Source organism: Rattus rattus, chromosome 7, assembly GCF_011064425.1.
Source record: "Rattus rattus isolate New Zealand chromosome 7, Rrattus_CSIRO_v1, whole genome shotgun sequence".
Lineage (NCBI taxonomy): Eukaryota > Metazoa > Chordata > Mammalia > Rodentia > Muridae > Rattus > Rattus rattus.
This window is the reverse complement of record NC_046160.1, coordinates 56,743,634-56,769,272: the sequence shown is the minus strand read 5'-3', so window position 1 is coordinate 56,769,272 and position 25,639 is coordinate 56,743,634. Positions and strand designations below refer to the sequence as shown.

At 36.3% G+C, this 25,639-nt stretch overlaps 1 long non-coding RNA gene across 1 annotated transcript; it reads left to right on the top strand.

Annotated features, from left to right (window-relative positions):
• The first annotated feature begins 221 nt into the window (after window positions 1-221).
• LOC116905708 lies at window positions 222-22,081 on the top strand. Its single transcript, XR_004388563.1, has 3 exons — window positions 222-307; window positions 1,145-1,151; window positions 21,987-22,081. It is a non-coding gene; the product is annotated as an uncharacterized LOC116905708 (long non-coding RNA).
• The last annotated feature ends 3,558 nt before the right edge of the window (window positions 22,082-25,639 follow it).

Genomic DNA, 25,639 nt, shown 5'->3' with positions numbered 1-25,639 from the left:
CTTTTTAAAACTGTCATCATGTATTTGAAATATGGGATTATTCACTGAGGAAAATTCTCTTAACATGCTTTCCTTTGGTTAGTAAAGCAAGTAATCTGGGCACTGCTGAGGAAGAATTTTGTAGATGTAAACTACCATTCCAGGTTGCTAGGAAACAGGAACTGAATGATAGACTCTTCAAAGCAGGCAGTTTCTGGTAACAGAAGAAAAAATCAAGAGAGATTCAAAATAGTAGAGGCACTTGATCTGACTTTGTTAGTTTGAATACAGATGAAGCTGGAGAAAGGAAAGCAAGTAGGCCTACTAAGTACAGGTAACTCCAGTGGACTTAAAGCCCTATGTTTGCTTATGTTAGGTGTGTATGGTAGGCTCATTGTGCACAAAGAGGGAGTTTGCAATTGAAACTCACCTTTACCTTCATCATTCTCTCGGTAGAATGAGCAGAATTTTAAAAAATGACGTTTTTATCTTATTATAGTGAATGGAATATCATCGTTTAGCATGGATTTCTAGGATAACTCACATTTCAGCCTCACCTTCACCCAGTTTACCTTAACCTGTAGTTAATAAAATATTGGTAGCTGTTCACGGGAGGAGGATGGGGAGGTGAATTGCATGTACACAATATAGACAACCAATAAGCAGTGATATTAATAATTACTAACAGCATTGATAATATCCTTGAGTAATATATTTTCCACTTCTACTGAAAACCACTTTCAATCTTCTGTTAAGTCAAGTGGAAGATCTACTGTTCTACATTTATTTCAGCTTTCTATACCTATTGAAGAGTGTTGAAAGATGAGTTTTCTCAATAGGCCTTTTAGCACCATCACAGCATCAATCATTCTGTTTCCACTTCATTTGTTCAATTTCTTCTGAGCTCTTTGTTAATCTTCATTAGTGCATTGTATGCTGACATTCATAACTAATTTACTTTACATCTTAAATGTGTCCAAGACATCCAACAGAGGACACTGGTATCACTTTGTCTGTCATTAGTCTCACTGCATCTGAAGTTTTAATAGGAAGTCTGCTTTCCAGTGTCTTACAATTCTTTTCATTGAATAACTTACCTGGGCAGCTGAATGAGATAGAATGTCAGTTGTAATGAACCTTTTCTCCCCACCCTACATTTACTGAGCTACAGGGTGATGATTTGTTGTACACAGATACTATGCCATGAGGTTCCAGTCAGGCTAATTAACATATCCATTATTTCACATAACTGCCTATGTGTTGTGCTTGTGCACCTGGGGAGAATATTTGATATTCACCTTTCACCAATAACAAGGAGACAATCCATTGTTATTAGCTGTATTAATTAAATTGTTCATTATGCTCCAAGTTAATTCATCTTACAACAGTCGGTCTGTACCTTTTAACTGTACCCTCTCCTCCATTTTCCAAACACAGATCATTAATATTTCTTTGTCACTTTCAGAACAAGTTCTTCAACTATTTCTGTAAGTGATATCATATACTTGCTGTTTTGTACCTGGCATATTTTTGACAGTAAAATGACCCTGAGTTGTGTCCATGTTTTACAAACAGAAAGATTTCCTTGGTTTGGTGGCTGAAACATGCTCTTATATTTCCTGTTCATTTGTGCATATATGCACACTAGATTTTTTTTCATACCTGAAGTATTGTGAATCATACAGAAATGAACATGAAAATGCAAATAATTCTTTACGATGGTGACTTTTATTTCTTTTGGGCAAATTTTCATAATTAGGATTGTTGAGTAATACAGTGGATCTATTTTTAAATTTTTGAGGTACTGACTTAAGGTTTCTACAATGTCTGTTATTTCCCTCCCATCCCCAGCATACAGGAGTTTCCTTTCATATACATTTCTGTGAACACTTACATTTTGACTTTCCATTAATAGACAGCTTTACTCAGATGAAGTGGTGTATTTCAGTTGTTTTTAAATGTTTCCCTGGGGGCTCCTAAAACAGAGTAGGTTCATTTCATAGGCCCGTGGTAATTTAGGTATGTCCTTCAACAGACGATTACTTATGGCAATTTTTACTTAAGTTGTTTTCTACTACTGAGTTTTATGAATTCCTTATATATTTTGGATATAAAGTCTCTGTTGGTTATATGATTTTCAGATATTTTATCTACTCAGCAAATTTCCTTTTTGTTAATAGTTCGTTGTGCAAATCAGAAAGACTTTAGTTTCATGTAATTTTACTTTTTATTTTGCTTTTATTACCTACACATTGCTATAATGCCCAGGAGGACATTGCCAAGGACAATTATGACTGTCTTTTCTTATAACAATTTTACAAATTTTGGTCTGATAGAGAAGGCACACATTTAGTTTGAGTTGATTTCTGTGTGTTATAAAAGTCAAAATTGAATCTTTAGTATGTGGTCATCAAGTTCTCCCATGGCATTTATGAGACTAGCCTTTCCCAATATGTATTTGGAAATACTAAAAAAAACAATCAATTGATGTGTTTAAATATAGAGCTATTCTAAATTATCTATTATTTCCCATTGGTCTAATATTTATTTTTTTACCTTTGTAACACAATTTGGAACAAAAAGTGTAGTGCAATATATTTTGTTCTTGCTCAAAATGACTTTAATTTTTAAATTCATGTGTTTCCATATGAATTTTCCAATATTTTCAACTTCTTTTTAGAAATTTCATGGTATTTGATTAGACTGTCTACTTTACTTTGGATCACTTTGATATTATAAAAATATTAATTCTTTCAATTTGAACACAAGATACCTTTATATTTGTGTGTTTCCATTTTCTTTGATTAGTGGTTTATGGTTTTCAGTGAACAGACCATTTATGTCCATAGTTAAATTTATTCCTAAATAATTTATTCATTTGTTGACATTATAAATGGGGTTGTTTTCCAGAGCTCTATCTTGGGAAGTCCCTTGCTGGTGTATAGAAGCCCAGTGTGATGCTGCATGCTGTCTGGTATATTACAGCATTACTCTCTGTTTATTTATTCTATGGTTTTGGTGGCTTATCTAAGGTTCATGACATTTGAGCAGATATGATTCCAATGTTTTGATTTATATTCCTTTAAAATTTTTCTCTTGCTTGAATTCTCAGGCAGATCTTCTAGTATAAGTTTGAAAAAAAAAATGTTGGTGAGCAATTCTCATTGTGTTGTTTCTGATCTTGGAGAAACAGTTTTCAGCTGTTTACTCTTGAATAAGATGTTAAATGTCTGGCACAAACCTTTGATCCCAGGACTCAGGAGGCAGAGGCAGATTTATCTCTGAGTTCAAGGCCAGCTTGGTTGACAAAGCTAGTTCCCTGACAGCCTGTCTCACAAACCAAAATGAAAAAAAAATAGATTTATTACATGTAGATTTAAGTTGAAATTGAAGCACATTTCTTCTATGACTAATTTGTTGAGATGTTAAATGATAAATGTTTAAATTTTTCAAATATTTTTACTGCCTTTAAAAAAGAGACTGCAGTCATATGTATTTACTTTATTGGCATCAACATCTATGAGTCAGTAAAAAATGATCATGAGTAATTGTCTGTAAATTTTACATCTTATATCAATTTTTCTAAACATCCTAACAGTCTATAAAACAGTCCAAATACCTGAAGTATGTTGCTTGGTTTCTAAATAAAATCATTAATTAAAAGAGTAATAACTGTAAAATTTCTTAACATATGCAGATTTGTAATAATAAAGAGAGGTACTATATATAATCACAAAATGCAAACAGTTCATAAAGTGCTCTCTTAACCACTAAGCCAACTTTCTAGCCTTAATCTTTGAATCCAGTTTATGAAAGCAGGTATATATCTCAGTTTGATAAGATTGGAAGAAAGCATGCAAATTTGGGCATTTCAGGTCTGTACATGGTCTAGATTTGTGAGATCAAGGAAAAGCATATAACTTTACCACTAGATATAACAAATAATCTAGTCTTGGCATATCTATAGAAAAGATCCTGAGAGAATTTCAAAATTCATTACTGGAATGACTGGTAAATGTATTTCCCCCCTAAAGCTCTCTAGTATGCACCAGCAAAGATGATCCCTTCTTTATGAGATAAAATAACAACACATCCTACAAAGACATGAAAAACCAATGAAACATTGTTCCACTAAAGAAATAATTTCCCTATAAGCAGCTCAAAGGAAATGGAAATCAAATAGCCTGACAAAGAATTTAAAATAACTGTTTAAAGGATGCTGAGAGAATTATAAAAGAACAACACATTTATGTGTACCCTTAAAGATGGCCCAAATACATAAAACAAAACATTAAAAAAAGCAAGTGATTCAACAATGACGCAGAGATCTTTAAAGAGCCCATAAATTTTAGTACAGAAGAACAAAATACACAATAAAGAAAAAATATCAGATTATCAAGTTCCCACAGAAGACCTGATTACAGAAAATATAAATACAAATAAATAAATCTACAAGTCAAAAAGATGTTTTTCTAAAATCTTTAGTCAGTGAAGAAAGAGGAAGGATCAATAGAGATAAGCTGATGTTGGGTAAACAAAAGATAACTAAAATGTACATCCTAGAAATGTACATCACAAAGTGAGGAAAAAAGGGCAGAAATCTTAAAGAAAAATTCTAAATATGTGAAAGCCTGCGGAGAGGTTTATGAAGCTCAAAAGTTCCTAAGAGAATCTATCTATTGAAATATTCACTAGTATATATTATAGAAAGTTGTCAAAACTCAAAAAACACATTCTGAAAGCTTCAAAAGACTTGTCATATAAAATAAACCATCATAATATTATCACTGGATTTCTCAATACAATCTTTTCCCCTAAAAGAGTAGGCTAATATATTATGAGAAAAAGGAGGAACATGAAAGAATGTGAAGGGAAACAGAAAAAAAAGGGAGGAAAGAGGAGTAAGAGAAAGTGGACAAGAGGAGGAGAGCAAGGAGGAAGAAGGAAAGGATAGGAAGAGGAAGAGCAAGGAAGAGGGGAAAGAAGGGGCAGAGGAAGATGATCAGAGGAAGGAGAAAGAGGCCTAGTAGCAACAAAAATGAAGAAAGGGAAGGAAGGGGAGGAAGGAAAAAAACAGCTCTCAACCAAATATACTTAAAAATGATCTGGTAAAACTATTACTTATAAATGAAGCCCATAATCATTAGGCATGTTTTTAAATCGTGCTAAATGAAGTTATATAGGCTGAGAAGAAACCAAACTATTTAATAGCATAAAAAATGTCATGGAAGATTAGACCTGACTTTTCAAAAAGAAATATGGTTCAAGGGTCATAGGAACAAAATAACTATAAAACAATAAGAAAAAAATATACAAAATGTCAGCGACAAGACCTTATCTATCAATAATTCTCTAAATTTGAATTAAATGTCTTAATCAGAATATTCAGAATAGATAAATAGACTTTAAAAATAAAATTATACTAAAAACAACATCTATGTTTATGCTGCTTGTAAGAAATACACTTTAAATTTAAGAAAATGTATAGTGTGCAAATGGAAGGTTGCTAAAAGGTATTTCATAAAAGGTAGAGAGCCACCTATGCACTTTAAAATAGACTTTAAGTAAAAATCATTCTGGTTGTCAAAAATAATGCCAAAGAATGATCAAATGGTACTTCATTTGATCTTATTTAAAAGACCAAAAGTAATAATGAAGCAGTAACCCCATTAGGAGAATACAACAACCGGAAATGTCCATGAATATAATTTGTTAAATAAACAAATTATTAACTGAAATGAGGTAAGAAAGATCATTGCAATAACACAAGGGTTTAATTTTCACAATGTGTACAATACTTGTGCCTAAAATCAACATAGTACTATTGAACTTGAGGGACACCCTGGGCTAAATTTACTTAACAGAAATACTAGATGCAGGTTAAAGATCTCAAACCCAAAGAGAACACTTATTTTTTAAGACTGAGTATGTACTAAGGCACAAAAGTCTTAAAATGTTTCTGAAGGCTAAAATCATATCTAGTAACCTTTCCAAACACAGTTTCATAAACTTAGAAGTCAGTAACATGAGGAAAGCTGAAAGTATTATAAACACATAAAATTTAATATTATACTCATAAAAACAAATGAATCAAGAAACTTCATGGGGAAATAAAAGAAGCATTTTTCACAGATATAAGTAAAAACAACAAATTGAAATTTGCAAGGTACAGCAAAAGAAATTGTAAGAAATAGGACTGATGCATGCCTTTAATCACAGTAATAGAAGGCAGAGGCAGACTGATCTCTGTGAGAATGAGTCTAGCCTGGTCTAAGTAATGAGTTCCAGGCCAGCAAAGGCAATGATAAGTCAAAACAAACATATAAACAAACAAATACCAGTTGTTAGAAGCAAAGTTAGAGTAATGAATAGAATAGACCATAGATATAGTCTAGACGATTATAAAATGAGTAGCTTTTAGTTGTATTTCTAGAAATGATAATGTTAACATACTTACAGCTAACAAACAGTGACCCATGGGATTATAGGGCTTCCAGGATCTACAATGAACAATTAAAGGCCAACAAGATGAATAATCTAGGAGGAGATAAATTCCTAGGTGCCTGTCATTTACTGAGATCAAATCATGTAAAAATAGAAAATCTGAGGAAAGGAATGAAGTTTCTTTACTTTAAAGTTATTTTATTAATTTACCTTGAGCAATTCTCAACTTCATATGGAAAAACAAAAGAAAAAGAAAAAGAAATCTAACAAACCAAAGAAATAAACAAAACAACCAGGATTCTGAACAACAATTCTTAATAATAAAAGAACTTCCGGTGGAATCAGCATCACTGACCTCAAGCTGTATTAAAAAGCAATAATGACAAAAACTGTGAGATGTTGGTACAAAAACAGACAGGCTGGCCAATGGAATAGAATCAAAGACCCAGAAGTGAACCCATATGCATATGGACACTTGATCTTTGACAAAGAAGCCAAAAAGCGTACAATAGAAAAAGAAAACATCTTCAATAAATTGTGCTAGTTTAACTGGTAGTCTGCATGTAGGAAAAAGAAAATAGTTCCATATTTACCATTCTGCACAAAACTCAAGACCTAGTTGATCAAGGACTTCAACATAAAATCAGAAACACTGAATCTAGTAGAAGAAAAAAGTGAGGAAGATCCTCAAACTCACTGGCACAAAGGGACATTTCCTAAATAAAACACCAATGACTCAGGCTCTAAGATCAACAATTGATAAATGGGGCCTCATGAAACTTAAAATTTTCTTTAGGCAAAAGATATCATCAATGGTACAAACCAGCAATCTACAGATTGGGAAAACAATTTCACTAACCCTACATCTGAAAAGGGCTAATATCCAAAAATGTATAAAGAACTCAAGAAGTTAACATCCAAACCACCAAACAACCCAATTTGCAAATGGGGTACAGAGCTAAACAAAATTCACAAAAGAATCTCAAGTGGCTGAGAAGCACTTAAAGAAATGTTCAGACTTTAGTCATCACAGAAATGCAAATCAAAACAAAACTCAAATTCCACCTTACATCAATCAGTATGGCTAAGTTAACAAACTCAGGTGACTGCAGAAGCAGGCAAGGATGTGAGATTTAAAACTGGTACAACACTCTGAAAATCAATCTGATGGTTCCTCAGAAAATTGGAAATAATTCAACCTAAAGATCTAGCTATACCACTTGAGGGCATATACCCAAAAAATGTCCCACTATAGCAGAAGTACACATGCTCTACTATGTACATAGCAGCCTTATTTGTAATAGCCAGAAGCTGGAAACAATCCAGATGTCCCTCAGTCAAAGAATGGATACAGAAAATGTTGTTCATTTACACGATGGAATACTAATCACCTACTAAAAAGGAGGACATCATGAATTTGGCAGACAATTGGATGGAACTAGAAAATATTATCCTGAGTGAGGTAACCCAGACCTGAAAGGTATGAACTCACTGATAATGGATATTAACCAAAAAGTACATAATACCTAGGATTCAACTCACAGACCCTAAAAATTTAACAATCAGAAAGGCCCGAGTGATGATGTTTCAATCCTACTTAGAAGGGAGAACAAAATAATCACAGGAGGGAAAGGGAAAGAGGAACTTAGATGGGAGAAGGGTTGGGGTAGAAAACGGGAACAGGTTCAGGTAGAAGGACACGATAGAACCCCAGAAGACCAAGAGAATGAACTGAAATAAGCAACCTCAGGGGTGAGAGGTGGGGGAACCCTTTAGGAAGTACTAGAGACCTGAGGAGTGAGAGACTCTCAGGACTCAATGAGGGTAACCTTAGACAAAATACCCAACAGTAGGGAGAGGGAAGTCGAAGAGTCCACCGGCAGTAGATAGTCAGGGCTTCAAGTAGAGGGACAGGGTTACCAACACACAGTCAAAATTTCTGACCCTGTGTTGTTCCTGTCTAAAAGAACTGCAGGGACAAAGATGGAGAAGAAACTGAAGGAAAGGTGGTCCAGTGACCAGTCCAACTTTGATCCATCTCATGGTGGTAGGAGAAGCAAGAGTGTGAGGGGGAGGAAGGCTTGACATGCCTAGCATGACTGTCCTCTGAGTAGTCTAACAAGTAGCTGAGATGGATGCAGATATTTTCCCAACCATTGGGGACCCCTTCTGTTGAATAAGGGGAAGGATTGAAGAAGCTGAAGGGAAGTCGACCCTATAAGAAGGCAGCAGTCTCAACTATTCTGGACCCCATGGAGCTCCCAGAGACCAAAGCACCAACCAGGCAGCATACACAGGCTTGTCTGAGGCCCCTGATACATATATAGCAGAGGACTGCCTTGTCTGGACTTATTGGGAGAAGATGTGCCTAATCCTAGATGTGGCCCCAGGGAATGGGGATGCCTGGTGTGTGGAGCACTCTCTTGGAGGCAAGGGGGAGGAGGAATGGGATGAGGAACTATGGAGGAGGGGTGCCTGGGAGTCAAGGCAACAGCTGGAATGTAAAAAATAATCTTTCTAAAGAACATAAAAAATTAGAGGATATTGAACCTAATCATAAAAATTTTTATAGGAAATATTGGTTAACTGATTTACCAACATATTGCTCTTCCTACATAATAGATTCTTTTCACATGTCATAGGGTTAAATGCTTTAGCAGATCATTCAAAGCTACTGTACCTTAGCCAATGACATTTGTGTATAAAGACCTTGTGTTGGTCTTTATACACCTAGCAGTATATAAATTTTCTATTTTAAGGTCTATTAGAATCAGAATAATAATGTATGCTATAATATAATAGAGTACTAAAATCAATGTTGAGAAGAGAGTCAAAAATTATTGTTTGAGATTTTTTGATGTTGAATTATGTTGTTATTGTTTGAGTTTTGTGTGATAGAGTCTCACTATGTAGTCCTGGATGTCCTGAAAATCACTCTCAACTATGCTGGTCTTAAACTCAGAGATCTCCCTGCCTCTGCCTCTGCCTCCTCTGCCTCTGCCTCTGCCTCTGCCTCCTGCCTCCTGCCTCTGCCTCTGCCTCTGCCTCTGCCTCTGCCTCCTGCCTCTGCCTCTGCCTCTGCCTCTGCCTCTGCCTCCTGCCTCTGCCTCTGCCTCTGCCTCTGCCTCTGCCTCTGCCTCTGCCTCCTGAGTGATGCCCTGCCAGGAATAAAAGAAGAGAGTACAAATATAATGGATTTTGGTATAGGCAACTTAATATTGGGATATATGGAAAAGGTAATTTTCATCCCCAGAAAATCATTTATATGTTAATTGAAAGTATGTCTCTAGTTCAGTGGGGCAAATTTTGGTCTATAATTTGTCATGTAAAGAATAATTTTCCTGATTCAGCGTTTTATAATTATAAGACTATTGGAAAAGCAGAAATGGATAAAGAATGCAATACACACTTATCTGTTAACCTCAAGGAAGGAAGTGGCATAAAAAGAGTGAACTAATAATGAAGCACTTCACTCAAAACTAATCAAGGAATTTAAATTTCATCCAAATTTAGAATCATATCCTATCTAATGCTCCATAACTAAAGTCTGCTTTCCAGGAAATCAAAGAAGAAATAAGAATCACAGGCAAGACCATGTGTTTGCTTGTTACAATTTGTATATGAATTTTAATCTAGAAGAGAATTTCTTTTCCTCATCACATTGATCATTGAAGAGAGAATGTTAGCTCTGTATATACTTTTACACATTTTAAATTTTTCTGCTAATATTTTTGTAGAGAAATTTTGCTCTTTTGTTGTTGTCTATATTTTACGAACACTGGAAATTAGGTGTAAAGGATGCATCATATCATAAAGTACTTAAAGCCAGTAGGCTTCTTATTAGTGATTCTGTAATTGCCAAGGTCAGGGTGACAATATCTGACTCTTCGATGGACTTTTCTATTTTGTCGTAGAAGTTAGCAAAGCAATCTTCTCTATCTCTGTCTTCCATCAGTGCCCTTGAAAAGAACTGCCAAAGTTCTCTTTCTCCTAAATAGTCCAGAGTTGTTAGCTTATGTAGGAGAGTATTAACCTAAGTTCCATTTTACTTAAACAAGGAAATTCTTTCGTTCACCATACCACCACATAGCCTATCAGTCTCTCTGACAGTTAAGCATTCTGATTTTCCTTTTTTCAAAATTCACAATTCTAAAAAGATTGGATTTGGATGGGTTTAGATAGAAATACATATTCAAAGAAATATGTTTATCCCAACAAAAGATAGCATAAAATGTATAGCAACAGTTATAAGCATGACAATTCAAGAAATTGGTACATAGTAACTAGATAGTTGCCTCACACTGTGCAAGCAAGCATATAAATAATTGGATCCAATATCGAATTCTAAGACGCAAACCTGCTTTTAATACAAGAGCAGCTGTTTTGATAAATGGTATTTGTGGACTTCAATCCCACCTTAGATCATATAGTTTCCAAATAAAAAACATAAAAACTTCATATTTATAAGAAGTCTTAAAAGTACTAGATCTGGGAAGATATCAATATGTATGCATTTGCTGTAATACAAATAATGGATACCATTTACCACGGCTTCCTACTTCATCAGGCGGCCCCTGACTATCAAAAACAATTTTCCTTCTAGTTCATTGAAATGCCTCAGATAGACAAATGGATCTTGGAACTAGAAAATATCATCCTGAGGAGGTCAAGCTACCAGACCTTGGGATACTAAGAATTTAGCATTTGAATATAAGCAGTTTCAAACTAATCTACTACAAGTAGCAAGCACCCTTAATCATTTAGCCTTCTCTCCAGCCCAATTCTCTTTATTTTTTGATTGGATATTTCTTATTTACATTTCAAATGTTATATACTTTCCCGGTTTCCCAGCCATAAGCCCCCAATCCCATGCCCTTCCCTTCTTCTATAAGGGAGTTCCCCCTCCCTCATCATCCCCTCTTCCTGCCTCCTACCCCTCATATTCCCCTACACTGGGAAGTCCAGCCTTGGCACAACCAATGCCTTCTCCTCCCATTGGTGCCCAACAAGGCCATCCTCTGCTACCTATGCAGCTGGAGCAATGGGTCTGTCCATGTGTAATCTTTGGGTAGTGGTTTAGCCCCTGGGAGCTCTGGTTGGTTGGTATTGTTCTTGTGGGATGGTAAGCCCCTTCAGTTCCTTCAATCCTTTCTCTAATTCCTGCAATGGGTACCTGGGCATATACTCAAAAACATTCAAACAAAGACACATGTCCACTAGTTCATAGCAGCCTTATTTATAGAAAAGAACCCAGATGCCCTTCAACAGAGGATGCAGAAAATTTGGAGCAACTCAGCTATTGAAAAACAACACTTGAAATTCATAGAAAATGGATGGAACTAGAAAATATCATCCTGAGACTGACCCAATCACAAAAAATACTTGGCATGTACTCTCCATTAGGCCAAAAGCTTTTCCACAGATCAATGAGCTCAAAAGAAGGATAAAAAAGTGTGGCTGCTAGTCCTTCTTAAAAGAGGAACAAAAATAATAGGAGTGGATATGGAGTCAATGTTTGGAGCAGAGACTGAGGAATGGCCGTTCAGAGACTGCCCCACCTTGGGATTCTCTTTATTTTCTGATGAGCTAAAAATAAACTGCTACATACAACACACAAAAATAATTGTAGGAGTCATAGATGTTGCATATGTGACACCAAATAAGTTCATATTTTCCATAACGATGATGAAAACAAGAGAGAGAAACCAGTCAGCATTGGAATGTAAAGCACCATGTCTGAGCATGTCCTTTCTGGAGACCAGGTATACCAGAAGTGAGTTCTGGTTTCTGGTTTCTTATTTCCTCTCCTAAGTGGGCATCTCTGCCTACAAGCTGTTAAGTGAGGATGCTCCTGAAACTGAAGAGAGGCATGCTGACACCTTGTAGGTGAGCCAACTTAACTGAGCACCTCCTCAGGCACAACTTCATTTTCACCATCAGTTCTATAGAAAAGATAAACAGTTAGGTGGTACCCCATTCCCTGAAACCAGTCTTGCTATACAGAACTCCATTCATTCTTCCTACCTTCCTTTCATTTTTTCTTTTTAGTATTAAACTAACTAAACACTGATTTAAAATCAGAAAAAATGATGTCATTCAAGACTTTTGCAACAAAGGACAGAGGCACTAAAATTGAGCTTAACTCTTGTAACACCTACATCAGGAAATTTCTGTGTGCTAAAGTGAGTCAACAGGGAAAGACTAAGGGACATAGGGTGAATATTTGCATGTGACTAGACTATCTGTATTTTCTAATTGTTGCTTAGGGAAGGAAGCTCCCAAACCTCCAAAGAAATTTGGACCAGGCTTCTACTTCTACCTAGCTCAATAATTGTATTTCAAAGGGCGAGGTCTACAGGCTTGTAAGGAAGCCATTTCTGGATCGCTGATATATGTATGTATGTATGTATATTTTTTATATATATCAGAAGGCAGAGAGAAAGTCTGAAGGTGGTTCAGTGACTTTGCTATCACTCCTGACCACTAGAATTTAGTCCCCAGGAACAATTTGGAAGACTAGAACCAGTTCCCATAGAATGTTCTCCACTATTGTTCTCCACTATATAAAATTGTCTCACCCCACCCCCACCCCTTGCCAAAGAAAGACATACACTTACATACAGATGTACAAAGTAAGTAAATTAATAGTTTTAAAAAAGAGAGACAATTTTTACAAGTAAGTTTTTAAAGTAAAAGTGCTAAGAAAAAGAAGGTCAAAGGTAGACAGGCTAAATACAGTTACATTTAAGGGAATCTTAAGAACATCTGCATCAAATTTTATGAAATAGAGACTAAAAGCAATGTCAATAGCTTGGGGGAAACCTTCTGGATGTACAGACTGAGGCTATCAGTTATATATTCAGCTGCACTAAAAGCGTAAAGGAAATAAAATCAAGTATTTTTATGTAATGAGAAAGTAAAAGCCAGCAGAAGAGAAAATGATTCCTCAATTTTCGATTGTTAATTCTCCTTGAAAGTCTTCAAATCTAAGCAAACTTGTGAGATATTCCAGTAATGCATTCAAGCAGAGAAACGGTTTTCCCTTTGCCTTAGAAGCAGAAAATTATTTGACATGATATTTTCTAATTGTTGGCATGAATTTTCTCAACTTACCCATGTGCATCCTTTCTCTGCTCTATGTGAGCACGAGTGGCTTAAATAGTAAGACTTACAGAGAAGGAAACCACTCAGCCAGACAACGACACTTGGACTTCCAAGGGGAAGGATCTGGTGCCACAAAAAATAATAAATAAATACTGCTTGAGGAAAATAGTCAGATACTAAAATGACATTGCACAATATTAAATTTTGGGTGTTTTTTAAAAATTTTTATTATTTGTATATACCAACCAGTTCCCCCTCCCACCTGTCCTCCTAGTCCTTCCCCACAATCTTCCCTGTGCTCTTGAACCTCAACCCCCAATCTATTTCTCCTCCATTTCTCTTCAGAAAAGGGATGGCCTCCTATGTATAGCAACCGAGTATAACATATCAAGTTGCAGAAAGACTAGGTACTGTCCCTCATCTTCTGTCTGGAAGTGGCAACTCAGTGTGAGAAAAAGGGTCTTAAAACAGGCAAAAGACAGACATGGGCCTAGGTCCCACTGTTAGGAGTCCCACATAAAAGAGCAAGCTACTGATCTTCACATGGGTCTGTAACTATTGAGGCTGGAAGGCTACCCCCAAAGCTGTTGTCTGTCTATGGGATATGTTCTTCTAGCTGGGTTGCCTTGTCTGGCCTCAGCAGGAAAGGATGGGCAAAGCCCTGAAGAGACTGCATGTGACAGGGTGGAGGATATCCAAGGGGGCCCACCCACTCAGAGGAGAAGCAGGGGAGAGGAAGGGAAAAGTATCATGGGAGTGGGTAACTCACCTAGGAGACAATGAAGAGAATGTAAAGTGAATATGTTAAAAAAACTACACAACTGTAAAATATATACGGAGACCTGGTTAGTTAGTTGAACCTGTTGTATACTTGTGGTGCCCTTGACCTCTTTGGCTCCTACACTCCCGCTTCCTATCTTCTTCCTCAGGATTCTCCAAGCTCTGCCTAATGTTTGTCTGTGGATTTATGCATCAGTTTTCATCAATTGCTGGGAAAAGCCTCCTTGATGATAATTGGACTAGGCACCAATCTATGAGTACAGAATATCATTAGGAATCATTTCATTGACTTTTCAGTGTTATTTGTGTGATCCTAGGTCAGGAGCCATCCAGCCTCTGGGTCCTGGCCCTCCAGGCAGTGTTACCTGTCAGTCAACAGTCCCCTGCCCCAACAAGGAAAATGAAAAAAACATTAACACAAAGAGCATATGTTTTAGATATGCTAGGAGTCAGAAATCCTGTGACATGCCATCCCTGCTTTGGTACCCAGAAAAGTGTGAGATTCTTCAAGGCTTGGGGGAGTTCAAGGTCATTTTGGGAGGACTCCTTAGGGTATTGCTTGATCAATCCAATGGGTATGGAGTAACTTTCCCAAATCTTGTGCTGATAGTATATTAAACTAACTCGTAGGCTACACTTTGACCCATAGCTTCTGACAAATTGAGATTGAAGAGTATGTTCCCCTGACTCCAGCTCAGATGTCAGTCAAGTGTATTTACTTCCCCTCAGTCCTCAGAAGAAGCCAGCCCTCATGATTACTGAATGATGCATTTCTGACTTTCAGAGTTGTAAAACCATCCTTTGTTTAAGCCATACAATATTCTGAGGAACCTCCAATTGTTACAAATTTTTTTCATTAAATCCTAATGTCTAAAGATAAAACTTGTGATTCTTAGACTTTTTATGAACAAATATTTGATATATCAAGGCCATTGAGTAAAAAGTTAAATCTGTTCTATTTGGATTAAAAAGAACTTGAGTAACTCAGCTTATACACATATATACCTGCATATACATACCTACATATACACACATATAGGTGCACATAAACTTACATATACACACATAAATCTATGGTGAATAAGAGTTTCCATATCTAGATAATACAATTGACTTTTCTACTATATCAAATACTTTCAAATATGTAAAGTTTTACTTGGAAATTCACATAGATTATATATGTGTGTATGTATATATGTACTTCTGTGTATATATATAATTATACACTTACATAAGATTTTACTTATACATACTAATTCTGAAAAGAATGTAAGGCATAAAGGTACATTCATGCACTCAGAACATTGAGGTAGGAAGATTGCTACAAGTTGGAGATCAGCCTAGAATACATACTACATTCAAAAGCAACCAAGGCAAAACCAAGCAAGAGAAAACAAATCAAAGCAAATAAAGATAATTTTATTAAATGTATAAAAGCATAGTGTCAAACCAAGCAGCATTTTAAAATTATTTAACTTAATGTATAACCCATATTATGGATTTTAAAACATACCAATTCTTCCACTGTTTCTAAGGAAAAGGAAGTTCAACCTGCCAGTCCTTGGCTGTGGCCTTAAGCATTCACTATGATGGAGACTAGAAGAATACAACTGTCAAATAGGTTTACTTAAATTTATTTGACAAATGATGATCTTACATCTTTATAGAGTGTAAATATGTTAGTAGGTATAAATATTATGTTCCTTTATATATAATGAAAAAGACTTATAAATAAATAATTCAACATTCAAGGCCTTGATACTGTTTGTTTTCTAAATGATAATTCTTTCAATTATGTTTTTTTAACCTAATGTTGGTGACAAACACCAAGAATACTGCAGAAGCCTAGATTGTGAAATCCTTAAAAAAACAAAAGTAATCTGAAATCGTGTACTTTTGCATTTAAATAAAACATTATGTTTGGGTTTTTTTTTTCAACTTTAACATGAACTAAGAGGAAGCAGGAGGGATTTTTGTTTTGGTGCTTTCGGCCACATGTCACGCTCTCAGAATTATTGAGATGTTATTGTGTATAGCCATCGATGGTGTACACCTCTTTTGGTGGTGCTAATCGATTGTCTCTGTATCTCATTTTAGACCTTTGTGAACTGCCTAGAGCAAGTAGCTGTTCGAATATTCATTATCAGATAGTGCTAAAATACACAATCGAAGGAAGAGTGGGATGGTGAGACAGCATCTAGTTTCACCTTTAACTTGTCTTCTTACGTTTCTCTGAAGGGCAAGGAAAACTGACTGAACACTGGTGTTCAAGGATAAATGTCCTTCTCCAGGGCTCTTGACACAGAGCAGTAGTCCCAATTGCTTCTTCATGGACTGTGCCTTCCTGCTCAGTGAACTCTGTCTCATTTATAGCAAGTTTTCTCAGACTTTGACTTCACAATATAGAGCAACAGAAGTGTCCTGTTTTGACACAGCATTTGTCTTCTATGGCAGTTGAAGTCTCCTTGACTTATCATAGTTTCCTCCTTTCAAAACTCCTCTTCAGTTTTAAACATAACTCATTCTTTTATTTTGTTTCATTTGCTGTTCATTACTTTTAAACCATTTCCTTATTTTCTATTTGCTTTATTGTATTTTTTTTAATATTTACTAAGAACAGCACTGGGCAAACAATGAATACAAGTAGATATGAATAAGTTAGGTGGATGATTAGCCACAGAGAATTAGAGACCACAAAGCCAGCTCTAGACACCCCAAGACCGAGTTCTTAACAACATAAAAGACTTATTTGTCCCATGTGGGCAAAGGGCAGAAATAATGGGTAAAGACAGAAGATAGAAGAAGAAGGAGAAGGAAAAGGAAACAAAGGAGATGGGGGGAAGGGATATTTCAAAAAGAGGGACAAAAGACTTCCTCTGAATAGAAAAAAGAAAAAAGACATTTGGCCCATAGGCAAATGGCAGTTTATGAAGGTAAAAATGAGAAACCCTATTTTAGGATGACTTGGTTAGTTTTGATTGGGGATGATTATTAAGATGGCAAAACAGAGGGCTTTTGTTTGATGGACTTCAATACTTTGATAGCTAGGCCATAGTAGTCAACATCAGGAAAAGGAAGTAGCCAAGTAAGGAACGGACCTTGGAAGCTTGTTGATATACTCAAACTGATGAAAAGAGACATCAGGATTTGTTTCCTATATCGAAGGCCTGTGATGGAGCTCAAGCAGTTGTGCAAGGCCCACACGTCTGAGCTGGAGTCAGACTCAATTTGTCAGAAGCTATGGGTCAAAATGTAGCCTATGAGTTAATTTAATATACTATCAGCACAAGATTTGGGAAAGTTACTCCATACCCATTGGATTGATCAAGCAATACCCTAAGGAGTCCTCCCAAAATGACCTTGAACTCCCACAAGCCTTGCAGAATCTCACACTTTTCTGGGTACCAAAGCAGGGATGGCATGTCACAGAATTTCTGACTCCCTAGCATATCTAACATATGCTCTTTGTGTTAACTTTTTTTTCATTTTCCTTGTTGGGAGGCAGGGGGCTGTTGGGTCTTATGTCTATCAATGGTACATTACTAATAAACCTAGCTATTCCCAAGGAGAAAAAAGAATGTAATCTAATGCTTTTAGCAACTCAGAGAAAATGGGGGTGGAGGGGTGGGAGATGGACAAGGCCTGCCAAAGCCATGCTCTGGCTGGCTAGAGCCCCTTCAGAGAGGAGTGCTTTTTGCCAATTCCTGTTTCCTGGACACACAGGATCTCTGACGAGGAGTATTGGAAAACCCTGCTTAGCTCTCACTCCTACAGTGAAGCATTGTGAGGAGCCTTGTTACCAGAGTAGTTCTAGGTATCCTTCCTACCCTATGCAGGTTTTCTGCTACATAGAAGTCAACAATGTGATTCATAATAATGTATAAGATGTATCATGTATCAACATACAAACAGTTGGAATGTACTTTTAATTTAGGAAAATCTTGGGTATATCTAATATGGGTCAGATAATATAAACAGAATAAAAAGAAAGGTAGAAAAGAATGAGGCAAAATAAAATGAAACAAAGATATACACAAACTAATATACCACACCCACAAACCCAGAAAAGAATGACCTTTGGAAGCTGTATCGTCTAACTGTGTGAAGCATTAGGTTTATAGCAAAGCCATCAACAAACAAAAGTAAATGAAAAGCAGTACTTGAAAAGAAACTGCAAACTGATGTTTACTATGAACACAGACACAAAAATTCATAATAAAACACTTAAAAATTAAGTCTGACAATATATTAATTTAAGATTCAAAGGGCAATCAGTGCAATTCACTATTATGTTCAAGCTGGAAAAGAAAATTGTAAGTAGAGTTATGTTTATCATTAAAGTAGAAGTTGTAAATGTAGCTGCTATTTTCTCAGATGAAGTGATTTGATGAGAGCCATACCTAAGCTATACAAACACATGGCTAGGGTTGAGCCCAAAACATTTCCTTCTGTGTTCTAACTATCCTGAGGCCTAGGCCTGGAAGCTGCTAGCCTCCACACAATCAACCTTTCAAGAATGAGTGATTCAGTCCAGTTTCTCTTGGCTTCGGACTGAATTTCTCTGTCTTCACGTTAATTTTGACAGTATGTTCTAATCTTCTGGTTTCTTCTCATTCTCTGAGCTCATTCTGTTTTTACCTGTGTCCAGCTTGTCCTCTCTATAACCTATTAGAGTAAAACTGCCACATCCATACGCCGCCCACCACAACACACCTTTTCTTCTCTCTTGCTGCTCTTAGGTAGTCTCTCTTTCTTTTCTGTCCTCAAGTGTATTGGACATATTCTATATCTGACTCATTCTACTAAATCCTTCTCTGATTTATCAATTTGTCTGCTCCTCAATTAGATGTCACTTTTAAAGACGGCTGCTTCCTTCGTCCTTGGGGATTAAAGGTGTGTAGTAAGGGTTTGTCTGTATTCCAGTCCAACCATGCTGTAACTCAAGACTTGTTTGCATTCTGGTCAGATCAGATCTTTGGATGTAATACCTTGTCAGAGTAGCCATGTTGCTGAATTAGAATTCCTCTACACATATATTACAGGGGAAGTTTACCAACTTAATCAAGGAAATCAATGTAACATAACACTAAGATTGAACAATCTTTCTGGAGATTAAATGCATGAAACTGCAGGGAGGTGTGAAAGAACCCTTTCTTTCATCATCCCTGGGCAACTTACTAAGGGAAGATCTAGCCAGTACTGTACATGAAAAGGGGAGAGAAAAATAAGAGAAGAGAAATTTTGGATGTTCAAAGATGAAAATACAAGTAAGTTCACAGATACTGAGATTATTAGGAAATAAATTACAGAAAAGTTAATTAGTGGGGAATCTAATAGTTACAGGTATTTTTTCCAAAATTCATTTCTATAGATTGACAAACATTTAAAGTGTAATTTAAGCAAGGTGTTTACTAAAGCATTAAAAAGTGTACCACTTAGAAGTAATCCTAACAAAGGAGGTGCTAGATCAAGGAAGTTTTGAAAATTTTCAACAGCATCAAGTCATTAAAAAGATACAATTACTACATGTTTGAAAGGTTAACATTAAAAGGAGTAAAATTATTAGTTTGGGATGGACTGTGAATACCAGGAATATTTACCACTCTGGGCAAGGAGTGTGTCCTTGCAAACATGCTTAAAAGAATACTTTGGTTGAAAGTCGATTTTATTTGATATATGAATGGCGACTCCAGATTGTTTCTTGGGACCATTAACTTGAATGAATTTTTTTCCAACCGTTTCCTCTGAGGTTATGTCTGTTTTGTCACTGAGGTATGTTTCCTATATGCAGCAAAATGATGGGTCCTATTTACGTATCCAGTCTATTAGTCTATGTCTTTTTATTGGGGAATTGAGTCCATTCATGTTGAGAGATATTAGGGACCAATGATTGTTGTTTCCTATTATTTTTGTTGTTAGAAGTAGAATTATGTTGTGTGGGTATCTTCTTTTGGGTTTGTTGAAATTAGATTACTTTTGTGCTTTTTCTAGGGTATAGTTTCCTTCCTTGTGTTGGAGTTTTCCATCTATTATCCTTTGTAGGGCTGGGTTTGTGTAAAGATATTGTTTAAATTTGGTTTTGTCATGAATATCTTGGTTTCCCTATCTAAGTTAATTGAGAGTCTTTCTGAGCATAGTAGCCTGAGCTCACATTTGCAGAGAAAGTGTTACATTTACACAATGTTTGGCAGCAGTGGGAGGAGAAGGCCTTGGTCCTGTGAAGGCCTGACGCCCCAGTATAGGGGAATGCCACGGTGGTGGTGGGGGCATTCTCACAGAAGCCGAGGGAGGGGAGATGGGAGAAGGGTGTTCCAGAGGGGAAACCAGGAAAGGGGATATCATTCGAAATGTAAATACATAAGATATCCAATAATTTTTTTTTAAATTTAAAAAGAAGAAAACATTCTCAGGTCAAAGATAAAATGCAGGGCAGTAAAGCATGTACCAGAGCACACTGATGAGCAATGTACTCTTGGGTAGAAAGTCCAGTTGCAAATTTCTTCTGGAGGTTTTGTATGGAAATATTGCACTTGGCCAGAGGTAGAGTAAGATCTCTGTAGGCTGGATTTCAGAATTTATGCTCACAGTATTCTGTTTATTATCTCTCCTTATTTTGTAAGGATTGATGTCCTTTCCATTGTCTATTTTAACGTTGTATGTCATATATGGGACAGCATTTGACCTATTTTTCAAATCTATGTATCATTGTATCAAAAGAAACTGGAAACTGTACTCAAGTATCCATAACTATTTTAAATAATTAAATCTAAAAATGTCAAATCATCGTTAAGTGGAGTAAAACTTTGGGGGAAGAAAGGAGAAATTAGAGTTTCTTGTAGGAGAATTTTACAAAATTTGTGGCCTGAGAAAGGATTCTCTCTTACATATTAAAATTGACAAAAATTCCTTGGCACACATTCCAGCAAATGAGTGGTCAGGCTGATTTCTTCACTATAAATTTTGACTAATGTAAGATTGATTTGACTAACAAAACACACATTTATGCATATATTCTGGGCCCAGCTTCTCTTTAATGAAAATAAACCACCTTCAATCAGAAGTTCTGAGCATCATGGAATAGGTCTGGTTACTCTACTGGGAATGACTATTGAGAGGACCTGAGAATACTAAAGCATGTTGGCATTACATTTTATATCTATGTTCAGTTCCCAGACCAGATTACTCAATAGCAGTGACAACAGTCAAAGCCTTGTACAGGAGTACACAACAAAGCCCTTGTCTGAGGACTTGACCCATAGTGCACTGTAATACATAAAGGTTAGCTATTACTTACTATACTTTGAGGTAGACTCTTGCATATAGAACATGAAAGGAAAATATGTACGAAAACAAATTGATGAATGGAAAATTACACAGTACCTGAATCCTATGGTTACCAGAAATCTGAAGAATATTATTTCTATTACTTAGCCTTGTAACTTTCAAGGTGTAAATGTTATTACAATTTATCCCAAACACTTTGAAGCATCTTTTTTATGTATTTCGATTAAATCTAAAAGTCAAATAATATAAAACAGAACAAATACCTAAATCCCTCATAGGCATTAACCACTGCAGAAAGATTTGAGAACAGCTCCTCAGTTTTGAGTATTTGAGCTGTGACAATGTCCCATGTTTATTAGAGAGACTGTACTCACAGCCATTGCCTATTTTCCAAGGGCACATCATTTGTCTCCAGATACCTTTAAAGATAATCCTTGTGAAACAGCGACCGAGCTGCAGGGATGTGTGTTAATTACGCTTCACTGGTGAGTATAGGCGACAGAAGCTGAATTCCTTTGTGATGAGGAAAAGTGTGAAGGGTTAGTTTAAAATGAATATTATTAATAAGTCAGAAAATTGTCTTTCATAGAGACGCTTCTGTCTTTGTCTCAGTAGTGTTAATTTGACAGCCTGAAATGGCTAGTCAAAATAGCAAATTATTCAACAGAAATGATTTTCTCCATGTGATTACTCCTCATTCGTTTTTTTCCCTTGAGAATATTTTTGGTAAATTATCTCATTTGTATATATTTCTGTGTGAACTTGAAAGAATATACTTAGCAAACTGGAATGGTCTATGTGAGATCAGTTTATGCCTATCATGGGCCTACTTCATGTGTGGGTAGGGTTTATTGATGTCTGTGACTTCACATAAACTATCGGAAAGCACTTTGAAATACAGTAACAAATGATCTCAAGCTCATCCCTTTTGCTTTCTTTATGAATGATAAAGTATGAACAATGCTATCACTTTCTTCAACTTGTAAATTCTGAACAGTTGACATAAAAATGATGCCGAAACAGAGACAAGGTAATGTGGCTTATCAAATCTGAATCACAATTATGGAGACTCTGAAAACAAATGGATTCACTGAGGGAGAACTATAAGCTTGAGACAGTGAAGGACCCCTCTCTTTCTCTGGTGGATTAAGTGACAGGCTGCTAAGGTGAGCAAGCAACCATTGTTAGCTTAGAGTTTTGCATTTGCACTTGAATGGTTTTCTTACACTCAGAGTGTACTCAAATGAAGTTGTTTTGTTCATTCTTAAAAAATGTATCTGTTCTTAATAGCAGCAACACATTCTGCTTATTTAGTAGAAACCTAAATAAAATTTACAGACTAGCTGCCAAACAATTAAAACAGGGAGATATTATTAGAAAGTATGTTGGGTGACCTTTATCTGTAGTTTTAAGTCATGATTTATGCATGTACCCAGAAATATACTATTATTTTTATGTCTAAAAGTACAGAATGGGTTAAATAGAATATTGTTAAATATTTTCAATTGCAAATGTTCATTGTTATTGGCTTATTTTTGAGATTTTATTTCAATTACATTTTCCTTCCCTTTTCTCCCTCTAAACCTCCCCATATACCTCTCTCCAGTCATGTCAAAATTTGTAGCCCCATTTTCATTAATTATTGCATATATGTGTGTATGTGTGTGTATGTATGTATTCCTAAATATAACTTGCTGAGTCCATATACACTACTTATATGTATGGTTTTAGGGAATGATCATTTGGTTAAACATCTGTGTTCTTGGAAGGAGGGGACTCAAGTTCTCAGATTTATTCAGTTGCTTGTAGTTATTTGTGTGTGATGACACAAAAATAATTGCCAGAAACAAGTTTCATAGCATGGACAAACCCATTTATAACATGAAGGAACCCAGTAAAGCAGTAGTGGATCCTCTGTGGGATCAAATGAACTTTTCACAGGGGTCCCCAAAAACCTTCAGAAAACACAGATATCGAATTATGATTCATAGCAATGGTAACATTACAATTATGAAGTAGCACTAAAAGAATTTTATGGTTGTGGACCACCACAGCATGAGGAAGTTGACTAAAGGGTTGCAGCAATAGGAAGGTTGGTAACCTCTGCAATAGAGGGATATGTTTGAAAATTTGGCAATATAACACTGAAGAAGCTTTCAGTTGCAGAGATGTGTAATGTCATAGGAGATTGCAGAAGGAAAATTCTCCACCGTACTCCCATTTCTCTACCTCCTAGGTCCCACACAGCCACCTCCTCACCCCCAACCTCCCACCACTAGCATGCCTTTGTTAAGTTTATGATGATTTGCAAAACGGCTGCCAAGGAGCATTGAAAGGGTTTGGGGAAGACCAGCACTGCTCTGCTGTGGAAAAGCCTACCCCAGAGTACAGAAAGCTGCAATATGAGATTCTAAAGAAACAAGAGCACTGGTGACAACTAGAGATGGGACAGACTTCTCAGTCCTATGATAGTAAATGGCTACACACAGTAGTATGATCATGATAGCCACAAGTGCTCCTGGACATGATCCCTGCACTCATTCAGAGAAAAGGATAATACTTACATTATTCTTCAAAAAATTTTAAAGTCAGTATTATGAGGTTAAATGATACAACACAACACAAGCATCAATGATGCAAGGAGTGTTTGGACTGTTGTGTACTATGATTTGGGTTTTTCCTTCTCATACACAAGAATCTGCAAACTACTCCCCTTTTCTTGAATTTTCTACAAAAAGAATTAAAAGGTATACATATTTTAATCTTGTTTTTATTTTATTCACTCCACATATACTTTGAGACTTAATGTTTGTCAGTTGTTGGCTACTTTTGATTTTTTTTTTCCCCATTGATTGTCACATGGCAATATTACAATGGTTCTACTGACTCAGCAATACTTGAGATGACTCAGTTCTTGAGGAATTCTTGACTTTGAAATGTTGTGAGTTTTATCCTTCTATAAATACATCTGATATGAATAGTAAGATACACATTCTTGTTAGACAAATACTTTATCTCTCCTAGGAATGAACTATCATCCTCATTATGGCCAGTATTTATTCAATTTGCAACAAACTGCCAAAGTATTTTTATTGGATATTTTATTAATATTTCAAATGTTATCGCCTTTCTTGGTTTCCCCTCCTCAAACCCCCTATCTCATCCTCCCCTGCTTCTATGACAGTGCTCCCCTGACACACTCCCACCTCCCTGCCCTGGCATTTTTCTACACTGGGACATCAAGCCTTCACAGGACCAAGACCCTCTTCTTCCATTGATGTCTGACAAGGCCGTCCTCTGCTACACATGCCGCTGGAGCATTGGGTCCCAACATGTGTACTCTTTGGTTGGTAGTTTAATCCCTGGGAGCTCTGTGGGGGGTCTTCAGAATTGATATTGTTGTTCTTCCTATGTGGTTGCAAATCAATTCAGCTCCTTCAGTCCTTTCTCTTAACTCCTCCAACTGAGGACCCGGGCTTAGTCCTCAGTCCGATGATTAGCTGCAAGCAACCTCATCTGTATTGGTAATGCTCTGACAGAGCCTCTCAGGAGACATCTATATCAGGCTCCTATAAACAAGCAATTCTTGGCAACACCAATAGTGCCTGGGTTTCTATCAGACCTTCAAAGAAAACCAAATATCAATAATCTTCAAATTAATACACACATAGAAACAGAAGGAACAGTACCCAATTCTTTCTTTGAAGCTACAATTACGCTTATATGTAAAGTTCCTATGAAGAAAAAGAACTTCAGACCAATTTCCTTCATGAATATCTATGCAAAAATACTCAATAAAATTCTCAAAATTCAAGAATGCATCAAAATGATAATTCAACATGATCAAGTAGGCTTCATTCCAGGGATGCAGGGATGGTTCAATATACAAAAAGCCATCAATGTAATCCACTATATAAACAAACTCAAAAAAGAAAAAAAAATACATGATCATCCTACTAGATCCTCAGAAAGTACTTGACAAAATTCAGCACCCCTTCATTGTAAAGTCTTGGAAAGATCAGGAATTCAAGGCCCATACCTATACATA